Source organism: Zosterops lateralis (genome assembly GCF_965231275.1).
Source record: "Zosterops lateralis genome assembly, chromosome: 25".
Classification (NCBI taxonomy): domain Eukaryota; kingdom Metazoa; phylum Chordata; class Aves; order Passeriformes; family Zosteropidae; genus Zosterops; species Zosterops lateralis.
In genome coordinates this window covers 5,884,555-5,898,700 of record NC_139785.1, presented here as the reverse complement: position 1 = coordinate 5,898,700, position 14,146 = coordinate 5,884,555, and the positions used below count along the sequence as shown (strand labels likewise).

General features: G+C 50.5%; 1 protein-coding gene across 1 annotated transcript in view; it reads left to right on the top strand.

The window, feature by feature from the left end:
- The first annotated feature begins 570 nt into the window (after window positions 1–570).
- Window positions 571–14,146, top strand: part of CDON (cell adhesion associated, oncogene regulated) — a 53,236-nt gene continuing 39,660 nt past the window's right edge. The window contains exon 1 of the mRNA XM_083878224.1: window positions 571–627. The gene's annotated coding sequence lies outside the window, so the exon portion shown is untranslated. The remainder of the gene's footprint in view (window positions 628–14,146) is intronic.

Genomic DNA, 14,146 nt, shown 5'->3' with positions numbered 1-14,146 from the left:
AACTATGCAAAACACCCAGATAAACTCTAAGAACACAATATTATTTACATGAACCAGCATGAGAACGGTGCTGCAAAGATTCAAACACTCGAAAGCAAGAAATGCAGGGGCGACAGCTCCGTAGGGTGCACCTGTTGTTGGGGGGCCGGGTTTAGAGGGATGGCTGAGCTCACAGGGATGCCCGGGCTCACAGGGATGCCCGGTCCCGGCGGTTCGGGGCCCGGTACCGGCACCGCACGTGTATCCCCGGCCACCCCTCCCGTTCTTCCCCTTAAAGGGCCCGCACCGTCCCGCTATCCGCACTCTCGGGTCGCGCTCAATCTCCGCCCGCTCTCTCCCCTCTCCAGGCGGTGGGTCGGCCCGCAGGGTGCTTTCCCCCCCCTTCCAGCCGGGGTTGGTTCGCTCCGCGGGGCGGGGCGGGGCCTCCCCCGACACGGGGCGCCGGTGGGAGCGGGGCGGGGAGCGCGGCGCTGCGGGGGGAGATAAGCGGCGCCTGAGCGGCCGGGCGGCGCTGGATGGAGGCTCCCGCCCGCCGGGACGCCCGCCCCAGCCTGGAATGTCCTGGCGAGCCGCCGCCGAGCGGCACCGGCACCAGGACCGGGACCAGGGAGGGGGCGCGGCGGAGAGGTAACACACACACACACACACACGCGCGCGCGCGCTTCCCGCCGCCGGCTGAGAGCGCGGAGGGGGCGCGGGCGGGCGGGAGGGGCGAGCTGCGGCTCCTCCGTGAGGGGCGAGCCCGGTGAGGGGGCGAGCCCGGCTCCCCCGGTGAGGGGCGAGCAGCGGTTCTTCCGTGAGGGGCGAGCCCGGTGAAGGGGAGAGCCCGGCTCCGCCGGTGGAGGAGCGAGCAGCGGCTCCTCCTCGGTGAAGGAGCGAGCCCGGTTCCCCCGGTGAAGGAGCGAGCAGCGGCTCCTCCGTGAAGGGGCTCCTCGGTGAGGGGCGAGCGGCAGCTCCTCAGTGAGGGGCGAGCCCGGTTCCCCCGGTGAGGGGCGAGCAGCGGCTCCTCGGTGAAGGGGAGGGCCCGGCTCCTCCATGAGGGGAGATTTCGGCACCCCCGGTGAGGGGCTCGCAGCGGCTCTTCCGTGAAGGGGAGAACGACGGTTCCCTCAGTGAGGGGCGAGCCCGGCTCCTCGGTGAGGGGCTCCTCCGTGAAGGGGCTCGCAGCGGCTCCCTCCGTGAGGGGAGAGCCCGGCTCCTCGCTGAAGGGACGAGCCCAGCTCCTCGGTGAGGGGCTCGCAGCGGTTCCCCCGGTGAAGGAGCGAGGCCGGCTCCCCGGTGAGGGACAAGCGCGGCCCGGGGCGGGCGCAGGTGGCGGCGGCGGCTCCTGTCACCCCTCAGGCTCGCCCGCCCCGCCGGGCTCTGCTCTCCGAGCCCTCCGAGCCCCGCCGAGCTGCCTGCCTCTCTGATTTATGGTCTAATTTCGCCTCCGCGCCGCTCTATTTGTCATTTAAGCGCTGCTCTGCTTGAAGGAGGTGCCGTAGGGGATGGGTTTGAGGTCGCGCCCAAGCCTCTTAACCGCCTTAAAATGGTTAATCTCAATGTTTTTAACCTGTAAGGTCACTTTTCTCTGCAATTAGAGCTGTGGAAAGTCGTTCCCTAAGGCAGGAGGCGGTGTGTGATGCCTGAGGTCTCTGGCTGTAAAGCATCCTGACGTCTTATCTCTGTTATTATTATTATTTTTATTGCATTGAGCTGCCTACCTTCTTAAAGCCACGCGATTCGCGAATTTTAAATTACTTTCTCTTGCTTTGTCTGTCTCTTTGCCAAAAACAAATATAAATTATATAGTTCCTGACTCCTCATGGAAGAACTTTCCAGTCGTCTATCCCCTGCTTCCAATACTGATGTTTTTTTAAACCAAAGGAGATGTGTTTTTCAGCCGTGACACACCGCCGGGCACAAAACAGGCGATGTTTATTTTGCTCCCGCCTCGTAACTGCGTAAAGGGTAAATGTGATGGCTTTATGTAGCTTTTTTTTCTTTTTTAATTATTATTTTACTGCTTTTCCCCCAACTGCTCTGGGAAGGAGCAGTCGCGCCGAGCCTGTGGCTGTAAAGCTGTCAGCTCTGAAGGGCTGTTTACTCAGCCAGTTGTGTCTTTCACACATGCACCAGAAATACAATTTACCGACCCAAACACCGAGGTTACCGGCGGCGTGGAAACTTTGATTTTTCTGCTGTTTCATCTCTCGTGGGCCCGGCGTTTTCCTTGAAGAAAGCAGGTAATCCTGGGGGTGCTGGTGCTCGTTTGCTTTTCTCCTCATCTCCCACGACTCGCCTGTTTTGACAGTTGGGATTTATGGGATGTGCAGCCTGCCCGTGGCTGCTTTAAGGAGGAAAAAGTGCTTTTGTGGTAGTGGTTGCTGTGGGCGACGGCCAGCTCCTTCTATATTCCAAAAATTTGCAGTGAGCGTTTCCCGGCACAGTTTCTTAACAGCTTTTTTTCTGTTGAACTTGATATTATTTGCCTTAATTACAGCCAGCGTGCTTTTGTTCCACCGAGTTAAAATAGGTGTTGAGAGCGTGAGTCAAACACATTGAAACCAAACCCTGCTTTTTTGAGGCAGCTGCAAGCCCATCTTGTGGGGAGGACTGGGTAATGGAGTGATTAAAAAGAAATAAATATTTTTGACCTGTATTCCCTTTCCCATAAGAGGAGGGAAGACTCTGACTGGCTTGGTCTGCATCCCAGAAAATCCTCAGGCTTGTGGGGAGACCCATGACTGTTGCTCAGAGCTGTTGAGACAGAAGGTAGGATCCACTGAGTTACCTTACCATGTTAAAAGGTATTTTTTTTTCCTCCTCAAGGGGTAGGAAGTGAGATGGGAACTGCTGCGGTGTGGAGGGATTAGTAACTCAGCCGAGGATGAGCGCGGTGGCTTTGTCGCCCGGATTAATGTGATTTACACCCTTAAGCTGCTCCCGGTGCTCATAAACAGCCCGTGCCCGTGTGTGCAAGGTGAAGTGTGGGCGGGCAGGCTCGGGTACACCACGGGAAGTAGCTCCAGGGGTTGGTTTTTGCCATTCTTCGTGCAGTCTTGGTGATTTTTTTGTCTGTTTTCCCAGCTCTGTGTTCTTTGCCCAGGATAGTGGCAGTGGGGTTTGGGCCAGGCCTCTGTGTGCCCCCTCTGCTGGATCACTGGGCTGCTCTGGTGCTAAAAATTTGGAGTTTTACTCCCAAAACTGAGGAAAGGTGAAGAAAAGCCTTGCAAGGAGAGGCCTGTCTGTGCAGGGCAAGTCCCACCAGTGCTTTCATTATCTCAAGGTGTGCTGTAAGCCCATAAACGAGGCTCCTGCTTACTTTGGCTTGCTGGTGTGCCAGAGGAATAAGGCAGCTGTGCTCAGACTTCAGGTGATGTCACTTGAGGATTTTTAACTGTCAGAGCTTAAAAATACCCTGGCTTGTTTAAAGACTGCTTCTGCAGATGTGAAAAGGGGGAAGCAAAGCAATGGATTGTGAGTGCACAACCACGTCAGGGTCCAGCATCTCATAAATCCCCCTCTGCCTGTCCCAGGGCAGACCTGCTCTGCCTAACGAGGCCTCGGCTGTACCACGGCCAGGGCATTAATTGCTGGGTGCTCAAGATGAGGCACTGCCATGAGCTGCAAGACCAGCAAAGTCTCAGTGCCAGAAAAACTAACTGGGAAGCGCGTGATGATTAATTAATTTTGGGAATAAAGTTGTTTTCTGATGCGATGGGACAGTCAGCAGCACCTTCTCCCACACATTTGTTGGTGTGTACAGGACCAAGTGCTGTGATTTCAGATTGTTTGCAGGGCTGGGTGTGAGGAGCTGTGGGTCAGGGGCTGATCTCTGAGTGTTTGTATGTGCACACAGAATGAGCTGCATTGAAAAGGTTCCCTGCAGGTCCTGGGAGCTGTTTCTAGTTCTGTGTGTGAAAAGGCATTGAACTTTGCCTGGATTTCCTATATTACCCACCAAACCCACTCTTCACACCTTCTCCAAGAGCTCCTTTACCTGCCAGGCCTTTCAGCCTGTGGTGAAAACCTCCAGCTCTGCATCTCCCTTGTTCCCATGCCCACAGACGTGACTCTTGAGGGGTTTCATTGCAGTGCCATGGTCTTGGCACACAACCCTATACAAAACGACAGGGAAACGTGGTGAACCTGTTGGTGTCTTTCCATGAGGCTTTGAAACCTTTGGTTTAGTAGCAGAAGCCCTGAGACTGAGCAGATCTTCACCCACAAACCTGCTGGGGTTGGGTATCTCAGGTAATGTTTTCTATGGAATCGCTTTGATTGGCAACTCAGAAACCTGCCGAACATCTTTTATGAGGCAACATCTCATTTGTATAAATTAATTGATATGTAAACTTGCCCTTTGTATGTGGAGTCAGGTTTTTGTCTCCTGCCCAGCTTATGAGCTGCTGACTTGTGAGGGGCTCCCTTGAGCTGAGTTCTGCTCCTTCCAGCAGTGGTTTGCTGTCAGTGCTCTGGTTTTTTGGTGTTCCAGTGGGCTGGGGAGCTTCAGAGCCAGTTGTTATCTGCAGCTGGGGTGAGGCTGAGCTAAAAGCCTTGTTTCAAATGGAACTGGTCAGCTTTCCTCCTTAAATGGGAATTTGCAGCTTGCCTTGCAATCCTGACTCTTAAAGCCAATACGTGGACACCAAACTGTGTTCTCTGTCCACTATTTTTGCTATTTTGACCAGTTTTGTTGTTTGGGCTGGTACTTGGTTGGTTCTCCAGGTGTTTTCCCTTTCCTACTCCCTTTCTGCTCTCCTGGAGGCCTCCCTGAGAAAACCCTGCTATTGTGTGTCCCCTTATCCTGCATCATTTGCTCTGGGATGATGTTTGTCCTTGGCAAAGTCAGCAAAAACCTCTTTGTTCTATTACTTTGGCTGGTGGGAGATCTCCAACTACACTGGCTCAAGAATTCCTAGACTAGATAGTTTCCTCTGTGTGTGTGTATATGTATGTTCACTTTTTTTTCAGCTGAGTGTTCTTGCAGTAATTTCCTTGGTAGAAGCTCAGTACATCTTCCAGGGCCGAGTGTGTCAGAGTTTTCCATTTATGTTCCCCAGCTCGCTTCTCCCTTTCTGGTGGGGATGATGATTCTCCAGTGACACTGATCACTTCAGGGGAAATGCTTGTTCAGCCCAGTAAAGGATTGAGCCTTGTACATCCAGACCTCCTGCCATTTCCATTAAGCCCATACTCATTCTTTCTGCGTGAGAAATATCTGCTGTCTTTCAACAGGAGGGAAAACAATCATGTAAGGTAGGTTGTTTTCCCATTTTCCATACCTATGAGATATGTCAGAGCTCTTCCAGCCAGGTGGGACTCTATTTTTTTTCTTTTTTCCCCCCTTTTTTTCCCCCTCCCCAGCTCCTTGGGCGCAGTCTCACGTTACAGCTCCATCCGAGGACTCGCTGCTGCAGGAGGTGGCAGGTACATTCCTGCACTGGAGCAGCCCCAGGGGAGTGACTCCAGCTAACCCTTCAAAAAAAAAAAGAAAAAAAAAAAGTACCCAAGCCCCAAACTTTCTTGGATCTTGCCCCGCAGTTAGAGCTGCTAAATCTTCCACTTGGATGACTGGGAAGGCCCCGGGGGGCTGGAGGGGCTGGTGGGGGATGGCCCCTTTTGGCAGCTCTGGCTTCTAAATTGGCTTTTGCTGTCTCCTGATCCTCTGCTGAGCCTTGCAGGGAGGGAGGGGTTCTGGCCAGCTCCCTCCATCCTCTGACTCTGGAAATGCCCAGTTGAACCAGTCCAGCTCATGAAAACAGCACGGGAAAAGGATAAAATAACTCCCTAAAGCTCAGAGTGAGCAAGACCAGCAGCAGGAGGGAGCTGGGGCAGGGGAGCCGAGTGTGCTGGGAAAGGAGGAGACCAGGGGAAGGAGACCATCCTTTTGGCTGAGCTGAGGTGAAACCACACCCTCGGCCTCACCTGTCTCTCTGATCACATCTTTGATTTATACCCTGGGTTCTGCTGTTTAGCTTTCCCCACAGACTCCAACCATTGAATCTGATAATGAACCAGGTGGTTGAGTCTTATTTGTTTAATTCAAAAAGGAGTTTAATGCTTCCTTCCTTGCAGTGTATGGAGGCTGTGCCTTGCAGCCTGTGGTTTTCTTTGCAGTGAACCTATAAAATGCCAAGGCAAGGACTAAAAGGCTCAAGCCATAAGCAGCTCATCTTCTGTGTAGGCACCTTGTGTCCGAGTGCAGCCTGCTCTAGCTGGGGATGATACCAGGGGGTTTTGTTTCCCAGTCCCCAGTGAGTAAAAGAAACCATTTATCTGGGTAAAAGGCCTCACTCTAAAGAATCTTGCAAGAAATTAATCTTTTTTCCATGCCAGTTTGGAAGGTAAGGACTCAGGTGGCTGTTCTTCTCCTGGGGAGCAACAATGAAGGAAGGGGACAGTTCATGTGGCCCCTTCTGAAACAAACACGGATTGTTTGGAGTCGAAATCCCCTGCTTGCTTCCAGATCAATCCACTTGGAGTTAACTGTAGACAGGTGGTATGTTTTCAGTTTTTAATTTTTCTTTTCTTTTTCTTTTTTTCTTGCTTGTTGTTAGTTGAGAGCTGATAGATCGGCCCAAATAAGGCCATGAGGAAAGGCTGGCCATTTCCAGGAGGATCCACAGACAGTCAGTGCATGACTTGTTGCCTTTATCTCTGAGATCAGGAGATTCCTTTGCAGTGATGGATTAATCCACCCTTGAGTGAATAATATAACTGAGAACAAGTAGGAGTCAGCGCTCCAAACAGATGATTTGTTCAGTACGTGTGTGCCTCCCTTCCCCCCCTGAAAAAATGTCTTTCTTCACCGTTTCATTGAGCCTGTTGAAACCTCAGAGCAAACCTGTGTCTGCGCCAGCCCCCGGCCCAGCGCAGGGCGAGGATGGGGCTGTGCCAAAGGCCTCTGCTCCAGGTGCAGGAGGAGATAAACCAGGATGGGGAGAAGGTGCCTGCTGGGGCTGTGATGTCACCTGTCTGCTCTGGCCATGACATCACCTGTCTGCACCTTCTCCTGGCTCTGGGGGAGAGTGTTGATGCTGGCACTGCCCGGGGTGAGCCTGCACAGCTCCAGTGACTGTACCCCAACACGAGGCTCTGTGTCCAGGAGAAATTGTGGAAAGGAGCTGGAATATTGGGCCTAGGCAGAAGGGAATGGCACTGGGTGGCTTTGAACAGAAATAGGATATTTAGGAAGATGGTTCTTCAGTCGTGCCAGGGCAGATCTGTAACTCATCAGCAGAGCCACGGCTTCTGGAGCTGCCTGGGGGTGTCCTGGAGCCAGACACCAAAGGCTTCAGTGACACGTGGGCAGTCCTTGTTAGCACACCTCCGGTGGATACAAGGCTGGGAGGGAGTTGTGCAGCTACAGCAGTGGAATTCCTGTAGTGAGATCTGTTATCATCCCTGTGGAGACACTGGATTAATTCTTTGGCGCTCATATGTTGCTTTAAATACAAATCAATGTCTGCTTCTCCTCAGAGAGGGTGTGAGGGTGTGAGATGCCTGAGGCTCCTCCTGCTCAGGGACCCCTTCCAGACAATCACAGTCTGAGAAAAGCTGTGATAGCTCAAGATCAAGTTGGTGGAAGTCCCCAGCTTTGGCTTTCCTTGTGTCAGGAATACCAGTAGCCTTGCCTTCATCCCATGCTCTTGGGGTGTGGGACTGGATGCATTGGTGGCAGCTTTCAGCTGCGTTTTGGAGAGTTTCTGTGCTGTGTGGGGTGAAGATAACGCACTTAAAATGGCATTCTCCCTTTGCTGCTGTTGGCTGTACATAATTTCTGGGAGCTGAGGAGTTTTGCTGTGTAATGTTCCAACTCCGTGTAGATTAAACGTATTGCGGAGTCAAAATAAACAATAGCATGTGGTTTTCCTTTGTTCCCCCCTCTTCCCCACAATAAGAGTTCACAAAAGTTCTTGAATTAGGGCTCTGCGTGCCATACGCTGGAGTGTAGGCTCAAATTTTCATGAGGGCTGTGACTGCTGAGGAGAGCTTTCACCTTCAGGATAGCTTTGGAAATCTCTTTGCTTCTCAGGAGCTTTTTCCGAAGGTGTGTTTCACTGGAGCACTCAGATACTTGTTGCCTTAAATGCTTTGCATTGTCAATGTATCACAGCTTGATGGAGATTTGAGACTCCTCTAATAAAATGCAAGAGAAGGAGGAAAACCCTGAGGGTTTTTTGGAACAGAAGATGTTTTCTGTTCCTGCCACTAATCTCTGTTGCAGAATGAAATAGGAATGTATACTTTAAATCTGTCAGGGTGTAGAAGGAAGCTGGCAACGGATGTAATCAAAAATGTTATTATCAAAACTCTCTAAGTATGTTGAAATTTCAAACTTAATGATATAATTTTAAATTCAGCTATTCAGACTGAGGCATGGTTTTGGGGTGCAGACTGCACTTCTAAATTGTGCATTGAGATGGACCAGAGAGGAGTTTGGAGCAGACTGGAGGTGGTGTGTTCTGCAGTGGTGTGGCTGGAGTCTTCAGCTCTGTGATTTCCAGTCACTGGGGTGGCAGTAGTAAATTGAGGTGTGGTTTTCCAGATTATGGACTTTGTGGCTGAGCACTTAAAAAAGGGTCCCAGTTTCCAAGTTAGAGTTTTTCCTAATTAGTGTGTCTGTCGTGGCTTGTACGTAACCAGCACATGTAGAAAGTGTACGTGTTCAGAGTTTGTCTGAAACAGCTCTGGGCACAGTGAACACAAGGAAGCAACACCAGAGCTGATGTGCAGCAGCAAAGACTCTGCCCAGTGCGAGAGGAGACAGAAAACTTCCAGCCCTAGACTTGGAATAAGGGAACTGCGGGTAACCTTCACCCTTCTGACCCCTCATCCTCGAGTCGAGAGGCTGCAGGTTGAGCATGCAGAAGAAGCTCGAGTCCTTCTCTGAGCCAAAGGTGTGAAGCTGTTTATTTTCACTGGGACAATGTATATATTGCAGGAGGCAGATGCTTGCCTGCTTAACCCGAGCACTCGCTGCTTATCTGGGCTCTGGCGAGTGTACAAGTGTTGTCCCTTCTAATCCCCCAACATTAAACAGTCCAGGCACCTTTCCTTGGCTGAGCCTGGGACTGCTTTAAAAAACACACAGAGAGAAGCCAACAGAAAAGAAACATTTGCTTTCTTTGCCAAGTTTAAATGAAGACTAATGCCGTGGTGCTGCTTAATCTTGTTTTTCTTGCTATCTGATGGATGCTAACGTGGGATGGAATCAATCCCGGCAGCCGGTTATCTTTGCAGGGCCCCCACATTGCTGAGCTCGGCATTAAAGTCTCGTGGGGGAGTTGATATGCTATGAAGAATCTGGAACTTTCTTCCTACGTGGAGAAGCTGTGGTATCCATCTTCCTTTGGGAAGGTGTCTCCAGGAATTGCCAGTCTGCTGTTGGACATCCGAACAGAAATCCTGTTGGGCAAAGCGGGATGTGCCTGAGCGAGTGAGAACAGGGCACAGTCAGGTGAACCTGGCGGAAACTTCTCCCTGGTCCCTGTGATGAAACTTAACTCCTTTCCTATCAGTTGCTCATGTTTGAACTGGTTCTGCTGGGAACAGCTGCCATGGCCCCGATTCGCGAGAGGAGGTTTGGGCTCTGACTCACGACCTGCCACCGTGAGGGTGCTGCCCCGAGTGCCCCCAGCCCTGGGCAGGGGTCCCTGCTGCTGGCAGGGCTGAGCAGCCTGAGCTTGGCTGCAGTGAGTGAAGCAGGAGGGCTGCAGGAGCCAAACCCTCAGGCCAGAGCTTCACGATGACTGCTGCCTCCCTCCCTCCCTTGGATGAACGCTCTCCTTGGGCTCTGCTGGCATGAGGAAGGAGGCGGGAAGCTACACCGGTGCTGGGTTGTGCAACACCACTGAGCAAAGCCAACCCAAAGCCTCTCTCTCTTTCCCCCATGTTCCACTACCCCTCTCCCTGCCTGGGAGCCAGGTTCCAGCAAACCTGGCCTGACCACCACAGTTTTTTCATTTATTTTTCTGCCTAGCTGCTGCTTTTATCTGAGCCTGAGGCAAAGGGGCTCCTTTTGCTAAGCAATATTGTCAGTTGTGTCAGGATTCCTTCCCTCGAGGTGAAGAAGTGCAGAAGTGTGTGTTTGCCGGAGAGCTCGGACTTCAATTTTGAAACCAGGTTTGGTCTTTTGAGCATGGGGGAAGGGAGGGGAGGAGAGCAGTAAAACTGAATTACTGTAAGGCTGGAGGATGGATTGTGTGAAGGCTTGTTTTAATCGGGGGAGGAAAGGCCAGGGTCTTTCCTGCTCTCTCCCTCAGCTGTCCCTGGTTAGCTGGTTTGCTTTTTAATAAGCATTGTTCTGCCTGGAGCCTGGGTCCAGCAGCAGGGAGTGTTGGCATTGCCTGTGACAGCGTGTGGACAGCTGTAACAAGAGGGGAAGCAGTGACTTGGAGTGCAGGGCAGCACTTTTGTTTAGAAAGCAGAGTCCAAATGGGTCTGTTGCTGCAGTCTGTGCACAGTTCCAGCCGTCTGCAGCACGGTGAATTCTAAGGTGACTAACGACTGTGCTGTAACACAGGCTCGGCTCTCTGCTTCCAGTGCACCTCCCATATCCTGCAGCCATGAGTTCACAGGCTCCTAATTGCCTATGATGTAAGACAGCAGTAGATGAGGTTGCTATAAATTCTGGCTGCAGGTGTGGATTTAATGGCTGTGCTTCCCTTTAAGGGCTCACGGATAGCATGGATCCCTGCAAGTTACAACAGACCGAGTTGGACTCGGGCTAGTGCAGCTAAAAGAACCCATTTGTCTGCGTTTTTTAGAGCGGTTGCTTTGCTGGAGGCTACCAAAGGACGAGGTGTCAGTGTTCATCTGGAATTGCCTGGGGAATGAGCTCGTTGTCCTCTAATAGAGCTCAGCCATGGTTTCAATTCTTTCCATCAATGTTCTCTTGCAGCTGAACTGCCCAGGTGTGAGTGCCACTGGAAGTGGACCTTTAGGAGGCCTTTTGTACAGAAGCACCTTTGTCTGAGAGTCTGACAGCTTTTTCTGATGACCAGAACAATACTGTGATTCTAGTCCTTTTTATTTTTTATTCATGCTGGATTCTGGTTTTAGAAACCATAGACAAATTATTATCATGGGTGATGGTCCTTGACATGCAAAATGCAAACTTTTTGGAGGGGAAAAAACCACCCCCTGAGGCAGTTACTCCAGCTTGCTGTGGTGTGTGCACCTGTAGCTCGGATAATTAGGATGGTGAGTTCCCCAGCTCCCTTGAGAAAAGGGGCATGGCTCACTTGGAGTTTGGTTTTGTATATTTTTCTTCATTTTTGCACACAGTCTTACAGTCCAAGGTTTATTCAACATACCAGGGTGGTGCTTCACGAGTTGAGCTGAGGCCTCACGCTGTTCAAGTGCAAAGTTCCTGTTCTTGGATGTCCATTCCCAGCCCCTCCTTTGGGCTCGTGCTCCAGGACTGCACGGGGAGCTGAAACTGCTCCCTCATCCAGGTGAAAACTGAACCTCATTTTTCCTCTGGCTGAGTTTTCAGCTGGATCTGCCAGCAGATCTGACTCACTTGCTGGCCGCGGGATCCCTGGTGCAGATAGGAGGATGCAAGCCAGGTCCTGAAGGAAGGTGTTGCTGCCCTCCTCGGCAACAGCCCGTCTTGAAATTGGCTGAAAAACTGGTTGCGAAATCTCATTCCTGCTGAAAACCAGAGCTGAAGAAGTAAAGCAGGCGCCTCTCTCCGAGGCTGGGGCCAGCCCTGAGGAGGGAGGGGAGGGGCTGTTGGCCCAGGGACCCTTGGGGACATGGCTGAAGGCAGCAGAGCTGTCACAGGTATCCCTTCAGTGCTGTGGCACAGGTGTTGAGCTGAATGCGGGGAAGAAAATGGAAATATGAGGTGAAGTAGTGCCGAAGCAGGGCAGACCTGGGGGGGCTTCGAAGAGCAAAGGGTGAGAATTTTGTATGTATTTGGCCTACTGTGATAGAACTGTTAAACTAATGATACCCTTTGCTCCCTTGGAGGCTCAAAGCCCTGATTTAGGCATTTAAAGATAATTGCAGCCCGGCAGAACTGTGCATCAGGCTAATGCTCTGTTCTCTCACTTCCCCGGAGGCCAGAGGAGGCAGGAGCCATTCCCACTTCATTAGTACGGCAGCAGGGGGACTGTCTCCGCTCTTTCGCTGAAGTTAATAATAAAATTAAACTAATTGTTATGCCTGTTTGTGGAGAAGAAAGTGTGGCTTCTGGGATGATTTATTTCTTTTTCTCCCGATGCCTGTCTTGCTGTGACCGGTGTTGGAATGGCAGGGTGGGAGCCCCAGCTCTCCTCCCTCGGAGCACAGATGTGTCTCGGGAGCAGAATCGTGACTCTGGAGTGTTTTCATCTCTGTGTGTTGAGGCACAGTACACAAACTGTTAAATTTCCTTCCCTCAACCCCCAAATCCATTCCTCCAGTCCATGCCAAGGCATGCGTTCTTCTATCAAGACCATATGTACGCCAAGACCAAGGTTCTAAAGTCAAGGTGTTTTTGAAATATTGGAGTGCAAATTAAGTATCTGAGTAATCTTAACTGTCTTCTGAAAAAAAAAGAATTCTCTATCAGCCTCGCATATAACTCAAAAGATTAATGGAAGGCTAAACTTTGATCCAAGTCCAACAGCTGATACCAGCCATGAGACTTTCCAGGCCTGAAAGCAAAATAGAAAATTCCAATAAAACATACCTCCTTCTCCATCTTTGAGGCACACAGCCTCTTGGCCATGGTTTGGGCTAACACTGCTATTTTTTCCTCAGTTACTTAACCTCTTCTTCCATCACCTTTGTCCTGTGCCACTGGACCTTACCTAGAGCAGTTTGAATAAATTAATGACATTATTTAGGGTGTTTTATAGTTTTGCAGGAAACAAATCTATCTGCCTGATCATTGAGGAAAGCCATCAGGATGTGGGATCCCTTGTTCTCTCTGGGGCTCAGTCAATGTCTCGTTTGCTCAGCACTGTTTGTTTTTCCTGCACCCGAGCAAACACTTGCTCTGTATTTTGACAAAAATATCAACTTTCAGGTCTTTAAGATCCCTTCCAATTCAAGCCATTCTGTGAGAAGTGATGTCCCGTTAGAAATTGCTGTACAATTGACTTTGGTTCCCAAAATTGTTCTTTGGATTCACCACTGATTCATGGGGGGGGGGTTTAAATGGTGTGAAGCAAGAAAAAAGCTCCATGCAGGGCTGCTTGTAAAAATATATGTTACCTAAAAAGATGTAAAAATACCATTGAATTCTTAGATGGGAATCAGCATAGGAAACATTTGGATCTGGTTTAGCACTGATGGGTTTGGGTGCCAGGCAAGGGGATGGGCAGAAATGTGGAGTCATTACTGAAATCCAAGCTGAGGATTGCAAAGTTTGAGCAACTGTAATTTCTCTCCTTTATTCAGGAGATCCTTATCCTTCTGATAAGGATCTGGAGGCTGCACTTTCATTTGTTTAAAATGCAATAAATAAATATGAAGAGAACATCAAAGGGTGCTTTTTCTTGTAATTTTTAACTACCTCTCTGCTCAGTGTTTCTGCGGATCCCTCGGCATCCGTTTCATTGTGTTCTGACCCGTTTGTGTCTCTCACGCTTGGTTTATAGGGTTACTGTCAGCAAACTGATTTTTCTGGGGTTTTCTCTTTCACATGGTTATTTTGGGGGATTGAGAAAATCCCAGGCCTATGGGGACTGCTCGGCAGAGTTCCTTGTGTTCCCTAAAAGCACATGCAAAAATCCCTTTGAAGAATGTAATTTTATTGCTTACACTCACGAAATCCTCTCTTTGGTGATGCCATAATTCCAACACAAACGCTTAATTACTGTATTTTTTTTTTTTTTTTAACAAAATCCCCAACCCTCCTGTAGCTGCCTGGCTCCTTATCTCCAGCTCTCGGCTTCCTGTGATTTAGTAACACACAAACTGCAGCAGCTCCGGCGCTCGAGGTGGAGAAGAGTAAAACGGGAGCACTTTGAAATGTTTTTTGCCCAAGCTGTGATTACAGCCCGGCGTTTCCCGGCGCTCGAGCCCTCTCTTCGGAGTGTAATTAGGAACACATTGATTCTTATTGCAGCTGGCAGCTGCTCGCTATTGCCTTTTTCAGCTTCTGACCCCCATAGTCCCGCTGACCTTTCCTGGGGTTAGTCGTAGGCCCTTTTCATTGTGATGG